General features: G+C 37.1%; 1 long non-coding RNA gene across 1 annotated transcript in view; it reads left to right on the top strand.

Annotated features, from left to right (window-relative positions):
- The window catches only part of LOC110256378, a 34,476-nt gene that overhangs the window by 11,419 nt on the left and 5,260 nt on the right, over positions 1-17,797 (top strand). Inside the window, exon 2 of the long non-coding RNA XR_002337779.1 lies at positions 17,220-17,327. This is a non-coding gene — a long non-coding RNA (uncharacterized LOC110256378). The remainder of the gene's footprint in view (positions 1-17,219; positions 17,328-17,797) is intronic.

The following is a 17,797-nucleotide window of genomic DNA, read 5'->3' as shown; positions in this document are numbered from 1 at the left end:
CTCTTTCCATCTAAAAGATTTCAAATTGAATAGTTTGAGGGCATTACATCACTAGGCTACAAACAATGGACAGAACCAAGGACCCAAGATGTTGTGAGACTTTTACATTTCTTCATATAAGAATATACAGATACTCAGTTAATAAATTCAAAATGTTGGTATATTTTGAAACCTCATGAATATATATCAAATCCTATGTAATAGAAATTCATTGAATAAAGTTCTAACAAAATAATGCAAGAAGTAGGAAATGCAAGGATGCAATTGAGATTTTCTAAGCATTCTAGAGTGAAATAGTTTTTTCTTTTAAACAGTGGTATAAATAAGTAAACTTCAAGTGGAGATAAATAGAATAATTTTTTTGATGCTCCAGGAAAATTTAGAGATCATACATTTTTAATGGAGCTAATCATTATGGATTTCTGGAAATTATTAGTATCTCACATGCAAGAATGGAAAATTGAATATATAATGTTTACCCAAGGTCAAAATAAAAAGCTCAGAAAAGATAATAGTGTGATCTTCTTGAAGAACAAAGAAGGCAAGGCTCAGAGAAAATAAGGGGTGTTGAAAATATTAAAATATACAGTGGTGTGTGCATTGTCACCATTCACAGTATATTTTGGCAGCTCAAAAATCCTGCTAACCAAGGTCCCTAGAAATCCAAACTAGGGGGACCAATGACTGGACACTGTCCTACATCCCCCAAACTTCAGGAAGCCATCCACCTCCCCATCTTCCCCAGAGCATCCCTCCACCCTCCATCATGTGGTGCACAATAGGTGCTTATGAGGTGTCTAGCTTTTACTCAAAAGACTCTGGCATATATCTCAGTAGGGGACAGGATATCAGAATAAATAGGTCATTGTTTTGTTCCATTAGGCCAATTCTGGTGTTCCTGTTGCTTGACACAGTGCTGGGAAGTGGGGTTGATTTTTTCCTGGAGCTCTTATTTTAAGTTCTCCTCAGTTGTTTCTTTGGAGTAGTTCCTCTGCTACAAAGCCATCTGGGTAAAATGTCTTGATAACAATGCCATGGAGAGAGAGCTTTTTTTATTCTGCTTCTCCTGTTCACCATCTGTAATTAATCACTTAGTAGTCCATTTGGTAGGCACTATAAAAGCAGAAAAGTGAGCAAGCAGTGTCAGGTCTGGCTTGGGAAAGATTTTATGTTTAAAAGTAGAGTTGGCAAAGTCTTGTGACCAGCACCAGCAGGCCTGTAGAAGTTGGTCGAGGGTATTTCTCCTTTTTGTAGTAATGAGAACATATTTTGACTACTCTTCTGTAGGTTATTTGCTATAGGAACCCACTGGATTTAGAAATTTTGGAAAGGTGCCTATATTAGCTTGCCAGGGCTGCCACAGGTCGGGCAGGTTAAATAGCAGATATCTGTTTTCTTACAGTCTAAAGGCTAGAAGTCCAAGATCAAGGTGTGAGCAGGTTTGCTTTCTTCTAAGACACCTCTCCTTGGTTTATAGATGGCTGTCTTCTTTCGGTGTCTTTAGATGGTCTCTGCTCCATGTGTGTTTTTTCCTAATCTCCTTTTCTCATAAGGACACCTGTCATATTAGATCAGGGCTCACCCTAGTCACCTCCTAAAGTGTATCTGTTGAAGCCCTAATGCTCTAATGTGACTATATTTGGAGACAGAGTCTTTAAAGAAGTATAGGTTTAAATGAGGTCATAAGTATGGACTCTAATTCTACGAGAATTGGAAGAGATACCAACAGTGTGTGTGCACAGGAGTGAGACTAGATGAAGACACATCAAGAAGATGGCCATCTCCAAGCCAAGGAAAGGCCTCAGGAGAGACCAACCCTGCCAGCACCTTGATGATGGACTCTAGACTGAGACGATGAATTCCTGTTATTTAAGCCACCCAGGCTATGGTGTTTTGGTATGAAAGCCCTGGTAGACTAATACACGTATTGGGTTTAGAAAAGCTTCTCTGGGAGTTCCCATCTTGGTGCAACAGAAATGAATCCAACTAGGAACCATGAGGTTGTGGGTTTGATCCCTAGCCTCGCTCAGTGGGTTAAGGATCCGGAGTTGCCATGAGTTGTGGTGCAGGGCACAGACGCGGCTCAGATCTGATGTTTCTGTGGCTGTGGTGTAGGCCAGTGCCTGTAGCTCCGATTAGACCCCTAGCCTTGGAACCTCCATATGCTGCACCCATGGCCCTAAAAAAAAGAAAAAATAAAAGTTTCTCTTTCTCTCACATTTTCTTTAAAAACATTCTGTAAAGACATAATCGTGAGAAAACCCTAAAGAGTCTGAAAGGGCCTTGACTTTATCTACACTTAGGAAGACTGTGAAATTGGTATTGCAGTTTCTTAAGAATAGGCTTTCTGCCAAATTCCAGCCATATGAGAGTCACCAGAGAGTTGCTTCTACAGGAGGTTGGTACCTGGCTTTCATCCCCTCAGGACCCAGAGCGTACAGCATTTTTTTTTTCTTTTCTTTTTTTTCATTTCTTTTTGTTGTTAGTTTTTTCTTTAATTGAAGTATAGTTGATTTACAATATTGTGTTAGTTTCAGGCATACAGCAGAACAATTCAGTTATGTATGTGCTTTTTCAGAATTTTTTCACATACAGGTTATTACAAAATACAGAGTAGATTTCTCTGTGCTACATATATTTTATATACAGCAGTGTTTATATGTTAATTTCAAATTACTAATTTATCCCTACCCCCTTCCCCTTTCCCCTTGGGTAACTATAAGTTTGTTTTCTAGGTCTGTGAATTTCTTCCTGTTTCGGAAATAAGTTTGTATGTGTGTGTTTTTGCGTGTGCTTTTTTTTTTTTTAGATTCCACATAAAGGCAATATATATACACATATATATGTATATATATATGTGTATATATATTTGTCCTTGTCTGACTTATTTCACATAGTATGATAATATCTAGGTCCATGTTGCTGCATATGGCATTATTTCATTTTTTTTGGCTGAGTAATATTCCAGTGTATATATATGCACCACATCTTCTTTATCCATTCATCCGTCAATGGACATTTATGCTGCTTACATATCTTGGCTATTGTAGATAGTGCTGCAATGAAACTTGGGGTTCATGTATCTTTTCAAATTATGGTTTTCTCTGGATATATGCCCAGGAGTGGGATCACTGGACTATATAGTATTTCTATTTTTAGTTTTTAAGGAACCTCCACACTGTTCTCAATATGGCTCTACTGATTTACATTTCCACCAACAGTGTAGGAGTGTTCCTTTCTCCATACCCTCTCCAGCATTTGTTATTTGTATACTTTTTGATGAAGGTCATTCTGACTGCAATGATCTGCTTCTTACTTTTCAAACTTGAACGTGTTTTGGGCTATGCAAAGGTGATGATTCAGCTTCTTATGGACTGGTTTTCCCTGGGAACCTTGAGAAGACAAACCCCAGACTAGACCGCTTCTCCAGTTAGCTGTTTTATCTTGGGGAAGAGAACAATGAGCAGAATTTAACTCTTTCATGAATCCAATACTTTCCAAAATGTGTTTCCACTGAAATTGCTCCTTAAATGTATTTTTTAAAGTCATCTTTTCATTTACTTGTTCATTCATTTAACAAACATTATAGAGCAGGTACTATATGCCAGACATTATTATTCTAAGTCCTGAAGATACAAGAGTCCAAAAACTGACAAAATTTCTGCAATTACAAAGAGCCATGAATATTTCATAATTTTTTTATTATATTTGATTTATAGTGTTCTGTCAATTTCTGTTGTACTCCAAAGTGCCCACTTACAAATATATATATATATTCTTTTTCTCACATTATCCTATATCATGTTCAATCATATGATTAGATATAATTCCCTGCACTCTACAGAAAGATCTCACTGCTTATCCACTACAAATACAATAGTTTACATCTACTAACCCCAAATTCATCCTCCCTGGCAACCACAAGTCTGTTCTCCATGTCCATGAGTTTGTTTCTATTTATAAATAGGTTCATTTGTGCCTTATTAGATTCCAGATATAAGTGATATCATATGGTATTTGTCTTTCTCTTTCTAACTTATTTTACTTAATATGAGTCTTTAGTTCCATCCATGTTGCTGCAAATGGCATTATTCTGTTATTTTTTATGGCTGAGTAGTATTCTATTTTGTATATGTACCACATCTTCTTAATCCATTAATCTGTCAACAGATATTTAGGTTGTTTCTATATCTTGGCTATTGTAAATAGTGCTGCAAAAAAACATAGGGGTGCATGCATCTTTTTCAAGGAAAGTTTTGTATGGATGTATGCCCAGGAATGGGATTGTGGGGTCATATGGTAGTTCTATATTTAGTTTTATGAGGTTTTCCATAGTGATTGTACCAATTTACATTCCAACCAATAGAGTAGGAGGGTTCCCTTTTCTCCACACCCTTTCTAGTATTTGTTTTTTGTTGACTTGTTAATCATGGCCATTCTGATCAGTGTGAGGTGGTACCCCATTATAGTTTTGATTTGTAATAATTAGTGATGTTGAGCATTTTCCCATGTGCCTGTTAGCCATCTATATGTCTTCTTGGGTGAAATGTCTATTTAGGTCAGCCCATTCTTCAGTTGGGTTCTTTTTTTTGCAGTTGAGTTGTATGAGTTGTTGGTATATTTTGGAGATAAAGCCCTTGTTGGTTGTATAATTTTCAACTATTTTCTCCCATACCATAGGCTGTCTCTTTGTCTATTTTGTCTGATAGGAGTATTGCAACTCCTACTTTCCTGTCTTTTCCATTCACATGAAATATATTTTTCCATTTTCTCACTTTCAATTTATATGCATCCTTTTCCCTAAGGTGAGTTTCTTGTAGACAGTGTATTGTAGGCTCTTGTTTTTTTGTCCAGTCTGCAACTCTGTGTTCTTTGATTGGAGCATTCAGTCCATTGACATTTAGCATAGTTATTGTGTATCATAGTGTATTTCTTGTCATTTTAAACCTTGCTTTCCAGTAGATTCTATGTCTCTCCTTTGTTACTTTCTTTTTTTGGTTGGATGACTTCCTTTTATTTTATGCTTGTATCCTCTTCATTTTAGTTTTTGTGAATGTATTGTTTGATTTTGATTTTTGGTTGCCCTGTTTTTCAAATGTGTTAACCCCTTCTTATATCCGCTTGCTTTAGCCTCATAGTCATATAGGCTCAAACATTCTAAAAAAAAAAAAAAGGTCTAGATTTTCTTAATTTCTTCTCCACATTTTATGATTTTGATTTTTTTCTTACATCTTTGTGTTTATGATTTTGCTCTTCTTTGTGTTATTGTCACTTTTACAATAGTTTTTTAAAATATTTATCTTCTTTTAGATCTATATACTTATTTAGGTGATTACTTTCCATTGTGATTTCCTCCACAATTTCTTATTACTTCTTTTTTATTTAGAGGAGACTTTCAGTGTTTCTTTTAGAATTGGTTTAGTATTGCTGTATTCTTTTAGTTTTTATTTGTTAGAGAAATTCTTTATTTCTCCTTCTATTTTAAATTATATTCTTTCTAGGTAGAGTGTTCCAGGCTGCAAATTTTTCCATTTTAGAACTTTGAGTTTTATCTTGCCACTCTCTTCTGGTCTGCTATTCTCTTCTTTCTGTAAAGAAATCAGCTGATAGCCTTATAGGGGTTCCCTTATAATCGATTCTTTGCTTTTCTCTTGCTGCATTTAGAATCCTCTCTTTATCTTTAATGTCTGCCATTTTTATTATAATATATTTTGGTATGGGTCTGTTTGGGTTCAACTTATTTGGGGCCCTCAGTGCTTCCTGTATCTTTATATCTGTTTCGTTTAGATTTGGAAAGTTTTCAGACATAATTTCTTCAAGTATATTTTCATTCCGTTTTTCTTTTTCTTTCCTTCTGGAATTCCTAGTATGCATAGATTGGCCTGCTTTATATTATTCCATAGATCTCTTATATTGTTTTCATGTTTTTTCACTTGGTTTTCTGTCTGCTGTTGTGATTGGGTAATTTCCATTTTTCTATCTTCCAAGTCACTTATTTGTTCTTCTACATTACTCATCCTGTTCTTCAGTGCCTTTAACTCAGCTTGCATATCTGGAAATGAATTTTCTAATTTTTCTTATCTCCTCCTTATATTTTCTAATTCCTATCTAAAGTATGGATATAATATAATATATACTACTTAATATATAAACAGATATGTATTACTGTTCATAGCCACTATTAATTCTTTCAGTATTTTCACTGTCTCCTTTTTGAACTTGGTTTCTGTTAGACTGCAGAGGTCTATTTCATGTTTGCTGCTTCAGGTGAATTCTGTTCTTTTAACTTGGAATGGTTCCTGAGATTTTTCATTTTGCTTATATTTTTATCATTCTGCAAGCTTAGGAAAAACATCTATTATAGACCTGGAGGGATATTTATATTCAGAGCCCCCCTGGGTACTTTTTGAGGGCTTATTAATATTATTTTCATGTGAGGGCTGCTTTTGGTTTGGATATTTGCTGTCTCTTTCCTCAGTGTGTACAGGGTTTTATCCCCTTGATGCAGGTATTGGTGTATGGTCTGCATGTACTTCAGGGGACATGGATGCAATGGGCAGGGCTAGTAGTCAGTGCATAGTTGCTGGGCCCTTGACTGTTGCAAGGACCCATGGGGAGGTTGCACAGGCTGCTCCTGGTTGCAGGTCCTTGGGAAGTGACAGTAACCCTCAGGCAGGTATAGGCAGCGCCTGTGGCATTTGACAGTGTCAGCAGCAGGGCCTGTGCTTTCCTAGGGAAGTGAGAGAACTACAATTTGTGCTCAGTTGCTGTGCCCTCCTCTTGCTGGCATCTCAGGTGACTGTGACCTCAGGTGGTACCTGTTCAGGATCCCTACTGATGGTGGGCCACGCCCACCTCTAGAGTCTGAGATGGCTGCTTTGGCTTGCATCTACCACTCATGGCCCATGCAAGAGGCAAACTGCTGCCTGGGATCCCACGAATCCACAGAGAAAGATATGCCTATGGTGGTCTTCCCCTCCTCCTCTGGCCCTCTCCAGCAGTGGCACCTTGCTTCTGCTGCAGGCCCAGACTTCCTTCGATGCTCCATTGACTATAGTGATCCACTCCCTAACCTGTAGAGCACCACCCCCTAGCTCCTCAGGCTGTCTCCACATAGCCTACCCTAGTCCCTCCCCGGAACTCTTATCTGGAGCCTGAGTCTCAGTGCCCAGCCCTGGCTTTAGCATCTCAGGCTGTGGTTTCCAGGGATAGTGGTACTGATGGTTTTTATGGCTCTCTCTGTCTTCTTTGACCTCCTCAGTCCAGCTGCTGCACTTTCCTCCAAGGCTTTGAGGTCCCTCTATCTCAGCTGATCTCTCCTTTAGTTAGGTGACTTCCCAGAGTGTGGATTCCTTTCCTCTTTCACAGCTCCCTCTCAGGAGTGCTGGTCCCATCCTGATTCATTTCCTTTTTTTTTTTCTCTCTCTCTTTTTTCCCCTTTTGTTCTACCCAGTTGTGTGGAGGGTTTCTTGCCCTTTTTGGAGATTTAAGTCTTCTGCCAGCATTCATTAGATGTTCTATGTGAATCGTTCTATGTGTAGATTTTTTTTATGTGTTTGTAGGAGAAGGTGACATGTCTTACTCTTCTGCCACCTTGATCCTGCCTCCCACAAATGCAAGGTTTCGAAGTCAAATATATTTGAAAAATGCTGTCTACTGACTCATTTGAAATGGACTCCTCAGGATCCTGGGACACAGTCTCAGAACTCTGAGAATTCTTTGTAAGAATCTTTTAACTTTCTGTTTCTATATTTTTAGAATCATCAAAAAATTCACTTTTTCTGAATTATGTATATGACTTCCTTATGGTTAAACTTTGTCCTAATATTTCAACGTTGATGTTTCCAATGGTGTTTATTAATTCAGTTCTCTGCTGAAATTACATGATACTCAGGGATAAAAACAAATTATGTTTCAACAATGCTTCTGAAACAGAAAATGATCAGAGACTTGAGACACAGGGTAGTTGATGAGGCTAACCTCAGAAGAACTTGCTTTGTAGCAAAGCATGCAGTACCACCCTGAGAGGAGATTTGATTGGAGTGTCTCATTTTAATGTACCACCTTTGACTAGTTTATTAGAAGTATAAATATGGCTTTGTTCACACTAAATATACCACATTGTAATGATATTAAATACACCATGAAGACTTTTCTGTTCCTGATTCCAGCAATAATTAGATTGGATTCCCAGCATAGAAATAGGTAATTAAGGCCTTGTATTTTGAGAATTGCCATGTCAATTTTCCCCTATAATATTGCTTTTTTTTTTTTTTAGACATCTGCTATGTTTGTGGCTCACACATGCCCTCATTGCCTTTTGCAGTCTTCTTTTTCTTTTTTTCTCTTTTGGGCATTATGAACTTTGAAAAAGAATTATAGAAATATAGTAGATTTGCAACTCTCTTTGAAACCTAAGGCTTTGGTGCTTCAGAAGAGAAAAGGTGAATTTTTAGACAGAATGATATCTGACCATTGTTTCATGCTTTTGCTTCTTGCACGTGCTCAGTTTGTTGATGCTATGAAGCTCAGATGCCAATGTTATGAAATTATAGGCAGGGATACCATTTGTATCCATCCAGGCTTGGCTTGGCTCCTCCTCAATATCTGTTTCCATTGATAATTTCTTTTAAATCAGCATCTATGGAAAGATAATTAGTATCTTCTGTTGGGACAAACGGTTTGCCTTAGTCCTTGAAATTCCAGGATCCATACTTTGATCAAACAAAGATTGCCCATGTTTGTTGTTCTGAAGATTTCCTCAGATCTTTTGTCTCAAAACTACTTCTTTGTGAAAGTCCTGATTTCTTTCAGTGGAAATATAAGCCCCACTCTTTCATTTATTTATTGCTCTCCATCCTTTTAGGTCAGGGCTTGGCAAACATTTCCTAAATAGGAAGATAATAAGTATTTTCAACTTTGTGAGCCGTATGGCATAAGGCCTATGTCACAGGTATTTAACTCTGATGTTGTAGCATAAAAGCAGATACTATGTAAATATTATAGACATAGATACACTTCAATAGTATAGACATCAATAATACGTAAATGAATGGGCATGGCTGTGTTCCAATAAAACTTTGATTATAAACATGAGTGGAGGGAGATTTGGCCAAAGGGTTATAGTTTTCAATCCCTGTTCTAAACTCAACAAAATCATAAACAGAATGTTAGTCATGCAGATAATACTTTAAAGTGTTCTGGGTCTGTAGCTGTTGTGTTATCAAAACACAGAAACTCGGTATTTTCCCAATATTTGAAAATTATTAACCAGTTTGGCAAAGAAGTCACTCAAATTACTGATTAATAGATGAAGATCTATTACCTTTGTTGTTTCACTGCCATCTCAGTAGTTAATAGAAATGAAAATGTCAACCTGCATTCATGTTGGAGCTACACTTGTTTGTCAATTACAGCTGTAGGCTGGCTATGAATACAGGAGTTCAGTAAAAATCGAGGAAAGCAATCTATCGGATTCAATTGGCTGTATAGACTTTACTATAAAGAGTACTGAGTATTTATTACGTGACATCTGTGTCCTACCCTTCCTTTTTATTAGTAAAATTTATCATAAATATATGTGTATATAGATTAGATGCAGCTATGTCTATATTCTTATTTTTTGAGAAACTGTAATAGTGATGTGAGATCTATAGAAATCTAATGATTGACCTTATATAACCTTTATGCTCAAGATTTTTGGTCAATGGGCTGGCATTCCATAAGGTATGATTTTTACCAAGATTCTTCCGGTCTCTTGACCAAAATCTTGAGCAGAAAACAAAACAATACAAAACAAAACAGAACAGCAACCAAAAGCCTGGGCAAACCAGAATGGTTGGGTCATGCTTGTTCATGCTTGACTAGATCAATAAAACCTCCTTTCTTCTGTACTTTCACAAGTCTGGGATCTTGGTTTTTCTCACTAATAGTGCTAGCCCACCTAAAATAACTAAGAATAACTGCCTCTAGAAAAGGCTGGCAAAGGTTTTCTGTATAGGGTCAGATAGTAAATGTTTTAGGCTTGTGGACCACATGACCTCTGCAGCAACTATTCAGCTCTGCTGCTGTAATAAGAAAGCAGCCATAGACAACACACACACTAGTAGGCAGTGTTCTAACAAAACTTTATTTACCAAAGTATGCTATGGACCTGATTACCCCACAGGCCATACTCCATTGATCTCTGTTCTAGAGCCTTCCTGTAGTGTTAATTACTGTAGTTCTAGAATTAAATCATTGGTTTTTGAGCATGCCATTTGAAAATGTTAAAACTTAATGGTCATATTGAACCAAAACCTGTCTCTTATAATTTCTACTTCTGGAACTCAGCTTTTAGCCTCTGAATAATATATACATCTGTTGTCTCCTCACTTAAATCTTTCCTATTTTAAGATAGATCTGTCATAAAATTCCCAATTTCTGGGGTCTTTATAGAATATTGTTTCCAAACTTATTCATTTCTTAGTATTTCTCTTTATAAGACACTTTTTGAACCACATTAACTTCTTGATTTTTAGTCCTTTTGGAGCTACACAAAATGAAATGTTAAATGTTCCAACTGAATATAAATGTTCCTGAAATGGTAGTCACCAGAATTAAGCATGATATTAGACAAATGATCTGATCCATCTTAGAGAGAAATAGTTATTATTCAACCTTTGAAAAACATTTTTTAAAAGAGGGAAATTGGGAATTGTCACTGGTTTTGTTTTTGTTTAAAGACAGGGAAAAAAATGAGAGCTTATATTCATTCTGAGAGGAGGAAAATCATGACAGAAAGAAATGCTAGGAACAGTAGAACCAAAGCAACACATGACCACATTAGAAGTACCGAAAGAGGAATAAACAGGGATCCTATGGCTCCTAGGAAGAGAAGGCAACCTAACCTCAGAATCCCTGTAGTTTTAAAGAAACAAAACTCTATGGGTGTGCAGAAATGATGTTTTTCAGTGTGGCAGAACCCTAAGGAATTGTGAAAAAAGTACTCAGAGGAAGTTTGGGGAAAGACATTTTAATAACTGTACAAAGTTAGATATAAATAAGAGAAAATTTGTTCTCTAGTAGGCAGATAATTCAAAAGAGAAATACAAGCTTTGATCAAGAAGTTTTTAAAGATAGAAATGGATTTAGAAGGAACTGTGTGGCTTTCTCTTTTCGGCTGTGCTGGAAAGGAGTGTGGGGCATCAGGACAAGCCTCAAACTCAGCAGACCCCTGCCTCCACTCCATCTCACTTTGTCATTATGCGAGTCCCCTCATTAGAACTTTGACATGAGCTCATCATCCACTTGTATAACTGTGTGGGTTTTTAAAGCATTTTGAAGATCATATTTTTGAGAGTCCACAGCAGATGTATGCCACAGAGCTATGAAGGTGGGAACCCTGCACATTGCACACAGAAGCATGTGACTTGGTCTGAACAAGATGACGTAAACTTGTAAAAGGGCATCTGGGCATGGAGCTTGGAAACTCTTTTCCCTGGAAACCAACTTCCACCTCTATGAACCACTATTTGTATTTTAAATTTTTGAGTCATCCGGATACCTAATTGTGGGTTATTTTTGCCTCTTCCTCTCCCTGTTATCTTATAGCCTGTAAGTCACTACAAGCTGTCTTTCCAGGTGTAATTATTTTCCCCCCATATATCCCTTTTTCATCCTCTTTGCCATGTCCATCCTTCCTTCCTTCCTTCCTCCCTTACTCTCTCTCTTTCATGTTTTTTTTTTTTTTCCTTGCTACACCTATAGCATGCAGAAATTCCTGGTCCAGGGATCAAACCCATGCCACAGTGACAATGCCAGATCCTTAATCCACTAAGCCACTGGGGACCTCCCATATGTTTTCTACTTAGGCTCCTTTCCTCACCTCTTTCCAACTTCAAACTGTTTCAACAACCACCCCCCAGATCCATCTTTCTGGAGTCCAGTTGGAATTAGGTCACTATTATACCACACAAAAAAACTTTGATGAATCACCCACTAAATAAAGTGTATGGCTCTCAGATAAATCATACCTGTCTTCCCAGGTAGTCTCCTTCATCGTGCTCATGGTCTCATGCTGTACCAAACTGAATGTCTTACATTTCTCAAGCATAGTGAATTTCTGTACCTCTGTGCTTGTGGGCAGTGAGACTGTTCTGTGGGAAGAAAAACTCAGAACCCTGATTCTTCTGCTTATAAGTGGACAGACCTTATGAAATTTGCTCAACCTCTCTAGATATCAGATTTCTAATCTATAAACTCGTGTTAATATCCCACAGGGTTGTGGTGAGGATTAAATGATGCCATTGATAGATTGCTGTATTGATTCATGCAGTTATTTATTAGTTAATTCAACAAATAAGGAATGGGCACCCCCTGTGTGACACTATGCAAAGCTCAGGGTTATAACATCCAGTTAACCAAAGTCCCTTGGTTCAAGGTATGAATAGTTTTCATGATAATAATTTGGCATAGAAAGAATGATATTCTCTAAATATCTTTATCTTAGCTGGACAAAGATACAACCCTGGTACAGGCTTCATTCTGCTCAAAAATCATTACCCCAGTGTTGTTCAGCTAGCAGACCAGTCTGATAGCCTATAAACACCTTCAATAGTTCAAGTATATCTGCTATCTTTACCTCAACCAGAACCAAAGATTTTTAAATTAGCATGTAATTATGAGAAGTTAGTTTTTATTTTTGAAATTAGTACATTTATGCCATGATAAGTGCTAATAATAGATTTGCATTGGTGAAATAAAAGTATTCAGCATCCGTGGATTGGCAGTTTAGAGCTATTCCCCAGCTCTGCATGAACAGGATGTAGGAATACAGTGTGGCCTTTACAGGAGGAGAATGTCAACAGTTAACCTTTAAATGGTTCCATGAAATTGGAGGATTCAGTTGCCAGGTGTCCTCAGAAAGGATAACAGCGCCTTGTGTTTGGCACATTGGCAGAGGTGCTCTCTTTACTCTTCCCCTTGCAAGGTATGGTTAGAGCACCTAAAAACATAAGGGGTGAGATATTATTGATCCTTTGGAAGGGTTTACATGCATTATTATTGTGATTGTTATTTATTATGAGATGTCTAGTTAATAAATATCTGTGAGTGAAGGAGATGATTTGGCTAAGTATTACCTATTTCAGACTGTAGATGTCTACCTTTACTTACCCCAAAGCCCCTGAAACCTGTGCCTCTGTGAAGTTGACTGGATTATTTTGCATCATTGAGATACTTACAGTCAAGAGGCAGAGACAGATTAAGTCAGTAATTACAGTAAAGTGTTACATGTGTATATACAAGGAGATATGCACACGTAGAGAAAGAATACTTGAATCAAAGAAGGAAGGGTCTTGTACTTCACAGACCCAACCTATTTGGTTATTCACAATTATTAAGTAGTTTTTTTGGTAAATATTTATAGCCTTCAATAATCAGAGTAGGTGAAGGCAGTATATTTCTTTGCCTAAAACCTCCTTACCAAACAGTGTATTAGTAAGAGAATCTGACACCTAATTCTATAAACATTTGACCATTTATTAAGAAGACAGCACAAAAAATGGGCATAGAGATATTTCATAAACTCCAGAAATTTTCTCTTCTCCATCCTTTCAGACCCTTTGACAATCATACTTGTGTGAAGGAATCACTTAGCAACATTCTAGCAGTGGGATTCAGTTAACCTTGATCTGTGTGGGCAACAGAATTCCCCCAAAGTGGTTTACACATGACCACACCTGTAGGTTGAGCAGAGTACAATTTCTAACATCTACTAAACAAATTTAACAATCCCAAAGCTTCATGGTATTGATCTAAGAAAAATAGTTGATAACAGTAATCCCTGAAAAAGTGAGTTTCTGAATAGAACCTTTAAATGTTAACCTCAAGTCTGCTTTCCTGATTTGAACATTTCTATTGACAAATAGCCATGCCTAGCTATATCAAACTAACAAATAAGTATTATACCATCTATGATTAAGTATTTGAGATAAAATACAGAAGATATAACAAAAATAGATGGCAAGAAAGGAGGGGGTCACATTTTAAGAGGCGGCTTCATTAAACTGAGTTTTAAATGCCAAAAGATCACTCAGAAGCATTAAGGTGCTGCCTGGAACTTTATGGAGATTCTTTCATGCCCTTTGCCTATGTACGTTCTTCCAGTCCAAGACATCCTTCCTACCCCTTCCATTCCCAATCCTGTTTATCTCCGAGAGCCCAGGACAAATCCCCTTCCTTTAGTTCAGCTCCCATAATCATCCATCAGCTCAACTACCTAAACCCCTACCTCCCTGTTCCTCTCCCCATGACCAGAATTGACTCCTCTTCTACCCTAAGCTGTCCCAGTACACCGTTCACTTTATATTAGTGTTGTCATTCAGGCTCTTTTCAGATAAGGACCTTAGGTTATATTTTCCACATGCCTTCCATATAATGGGGGCTCCATAAACATCTGTAGAGTCAATAGATAGATGTACAGGGAATTGTAACCCTGGCAATTTCTTCTCCTTCAGCATCTTTCCCTTTATCTTTCCTACTTTCTAACCAAACCCTTTTAAAGACAGTGACAAGTGCAAAAGAAATTCTTTCAGACCTGGAAATAGCCTCCCATGAGCAAATTTTTTTTGCAGGTTCTTTTTTTATCTGAAAAATTCTATTTAAAATTTTAAAATAAATATTATTTTTAAAAATTTACAGAAGTACAGTTGATTTGCAATGTTGTACTGATTTTTACTATATGGCAAAATGATTCAGATTTTTACTATACAGCAAACTATATGTATATGGTTTATTATAGAATATTGAATGTAGTTCCCTGTGCTATACAGTAGGACCTTGTAGGTTATCCATTCTATATATAATAGTTTGCATCTGCTGATTCCAAACTAACAGCCCATCCCTTCTCCATCCCTCCACTCTTTGGCAACTACAAGTCTGTTCTCTATGTCTGTAAGTCTGTTTCTGTTTCATAGATATATTGATTTGTGTCATATTTTAGATTACACATGTAAGTGATATCATATGGTATTTATCTTTCTCTATCTGGCTTACTCCACTTAGTATTATCATCTCTAGATCCATCCATGTTGTTGCAAATGGCATTATTTCGTTCTTTTTATAGCTGAGTAGTATTCTTTTGTATATATGTATGACATCTTTTTATCCATTCATCTGCTGTTGAACATAAAATAAAAATGCTTAGTGATACCAAGTTAACTACTTTAAAAGTGAAGAGAAATGGGATGAGGCTGTATATTTAATCTGTGTTTTTGTGCTCCTGGGGAAGTAAGAACCTGGGTTCATGAAACATGACTTAGGGGAGTTCCTGCCTAAATGTCCTTGTTCTCATAGCATCCTCTTTTAATATCAACTGAATCACTTGTTTAAAAATTAAAGCTCTAGGAGAACACAACCTTTAACTTTCTGAGTCAGGATGTCTGAAGGGAGCCCTTTAGTTATCACTTACAATATGCAGTTTAGTGATTCTGATATAGGTTTATGTTTTCACTTATGTCTCTCTGCAAAGAAAGACTTCTGGTTAACTAACCCTCAAATTATCAGGTGTAGATTGAATGATTATTTCCTATGTGCTATGGTTTTTGAGAAATAGACCCCTAAGGTATAATTTTGCACTGAACTTTAAGTAATTTTGCACTGACTCAAAAGTCATGTGTTTTTGGAAACACATAGGTCTTAAAACTTTGATGAAATCAAATGTGTACTCTGAGGTCACATAGATTACAAATGTTGCCTCAAATTTGTCTGCAAATTCTAAACACTTGTCCATTTAACTCACTTTCCTTTCAATTTTTATGATAAAAAAATGACCTCAAAAAGTTGTGACATTTGCCCAGTGTAATACTGTGGGTCACATGGAGAGAACAGCTAGGTCAGAGAACTAATTATACTCCTTCTGGGAGTCCCCTCACTATCTTCTCACCTAAAGACTGTCATCTATAGCATTTCAATGACTCACTGACCTAGAAGCTACCTCTATGTGGCCAGTCAAGCTCCTTTATCTTTGCACTTTATTCAACCTTGGTTTTGACACAATAAATCCCATAGGATCTTACTTGGAGTATGGCAGACTTTCTACTTAAAATCACCCTGAGACCATGGGCTCATTGCAGCAATTGAAGAACTATCATCCCTCTGTACAAGTTTGAAACTGCCAGGGAACTGAAGTTGCACTTTCTCCTGCTTATTACAAATCTCTTAACCATTCAGCAGGCAAAGCCGCCACAAGAAATCAAGATGACGCTTCTGTTCCATTTATAGAACAATATGGGCTTCCTCTAGGGCCAAAGTTACACCTGTATATTCACTTGATAAAATGGCTTATAAGCAATGGTGCCTCAAAATGCACTGTGATTTCACATGTTTTCTCCATTATGTTGAAAAGCAAGTAGAAAGAGACATAATTAGCCTTATAAGCTGATTACAAAATCAAGGCATAGAGAGATCAAGAGATTTGCAATATCACGAAGTAAGTTCCAAGGAAATGACTAGAGTATAAATATTCCAGGTCCCTATTCACTATTCCTTGAATTATTTATGATCTTTCTCCTTCTATTTTCAAAAGGTATTTGTAAATCTTGCAATAAAAGTACAAAGAGAATAAGGTGGATACCTATAAAGATTTTAAAAAGAGCCTTTAATCCTGAAGAGAGAGGAGAGACATACAAGAAACTTGGAATATCACGGTTGTCTCCACTGAGCAATACAGTTGTCTTGGAGCTTTCTGGTTACCAACATGAAAAGGAATCATGATGAATCATAGATTTCTGATAAAAATCCACTATCCTTTTTTTTTTTCCCCAGAAAACAGAGTATGAATTTCTGGTCTAAATTCTAAAATGAATGTACAGTGAGGAGCCTCATAATTGGAATACTAAGTGAATTACAAAACAAGTCTTCAGCATTAATAATACAGAAAAAGCAAATATGATCTTCATATGAGCATTTCTTCTTAATTCCCTTAAAGAAACCTAGGGGCATACTATTACATGTAATTCAGTGAAGAGCCTTGTATAAGCTTGGATTATTGTTCCAGCACTTCATTTCTGTATTTTCTAGACAGTTCTTCTCACTAGAGGTGTTTTCTTCCCCACCCCTTGAATCTGGACTGTCATGTGGCTTCCTTTTGCAAGAGGGTTTTTAGCAAATGGAATATAAGAAAATACTTGAAATATTCTTCTGTAGTTGGACTTGCTCTGTTGTGCTTCTCTTATTAGATGAGAACATGTCTCAGCCATCCTGCAGGCTCCAGGAGAATGAGAAACTTGCAGGTCAGATCCAGACCTTGAGACCTCCAGCAAGAAGGGCTGCCACAGCTGTGACCAGTAAGTTAGCTGTCCACCTTCACTGCCAATCCACAGGGCCTTGACAATGAGTGTTATCTATAAGCAATGTGTTTTAGAGTATTTTGTTGTTTAGCCCTTTAAAATGGAGGTTTATTTAGATGTAATTTCCAAGCAATACATCTCAACCTTTCTAGGTACAACACTATGAATTCTGAAAAATGCATGCTAGCATGAAACCAGGACCACAGTCAAGACATAAAACGTTTTCATTACCCCCCCAAAAGTTCCTTCATTGCTTTTGGCAGTTACCCCTCTTCTAGCACTCCCTGCCCCGTTAATCACTGATTTGTTCTGTCTCTATAGTTTTGCCTTTTCCAGATTGTCATACAAATAGAATCTCAGAGTCTGTAGTATTTTGTGTCTGTTTCTACTTAGCATAGAGTATTCAAGATCTATCCATGTCGGTGCCTGTATTGGTAATTTGTCCTTCTATTCTTGAGTGGTGTTCT

This window comes from Sus scrofa, chromosome 13, assembly GCF_000003025.6.
Source record: "Sus scrofa isolate TJ Tabasco breed Duroc chromosome 13, Sscrofa11.1, whole genome shotgun sequence".
In the NCBI taxonomy this organism is placed as follows: domain Eukaryota; kingdom Metazoa; phylum Chordata; class Mammalia; order Artiodactyla; family Suidae; genus Sus; species Sus scrofa.
Note: the sequence above shows the minus strand (reverse complement) of the source record. Positions and strands in the feature narration are given on the sequence as shown.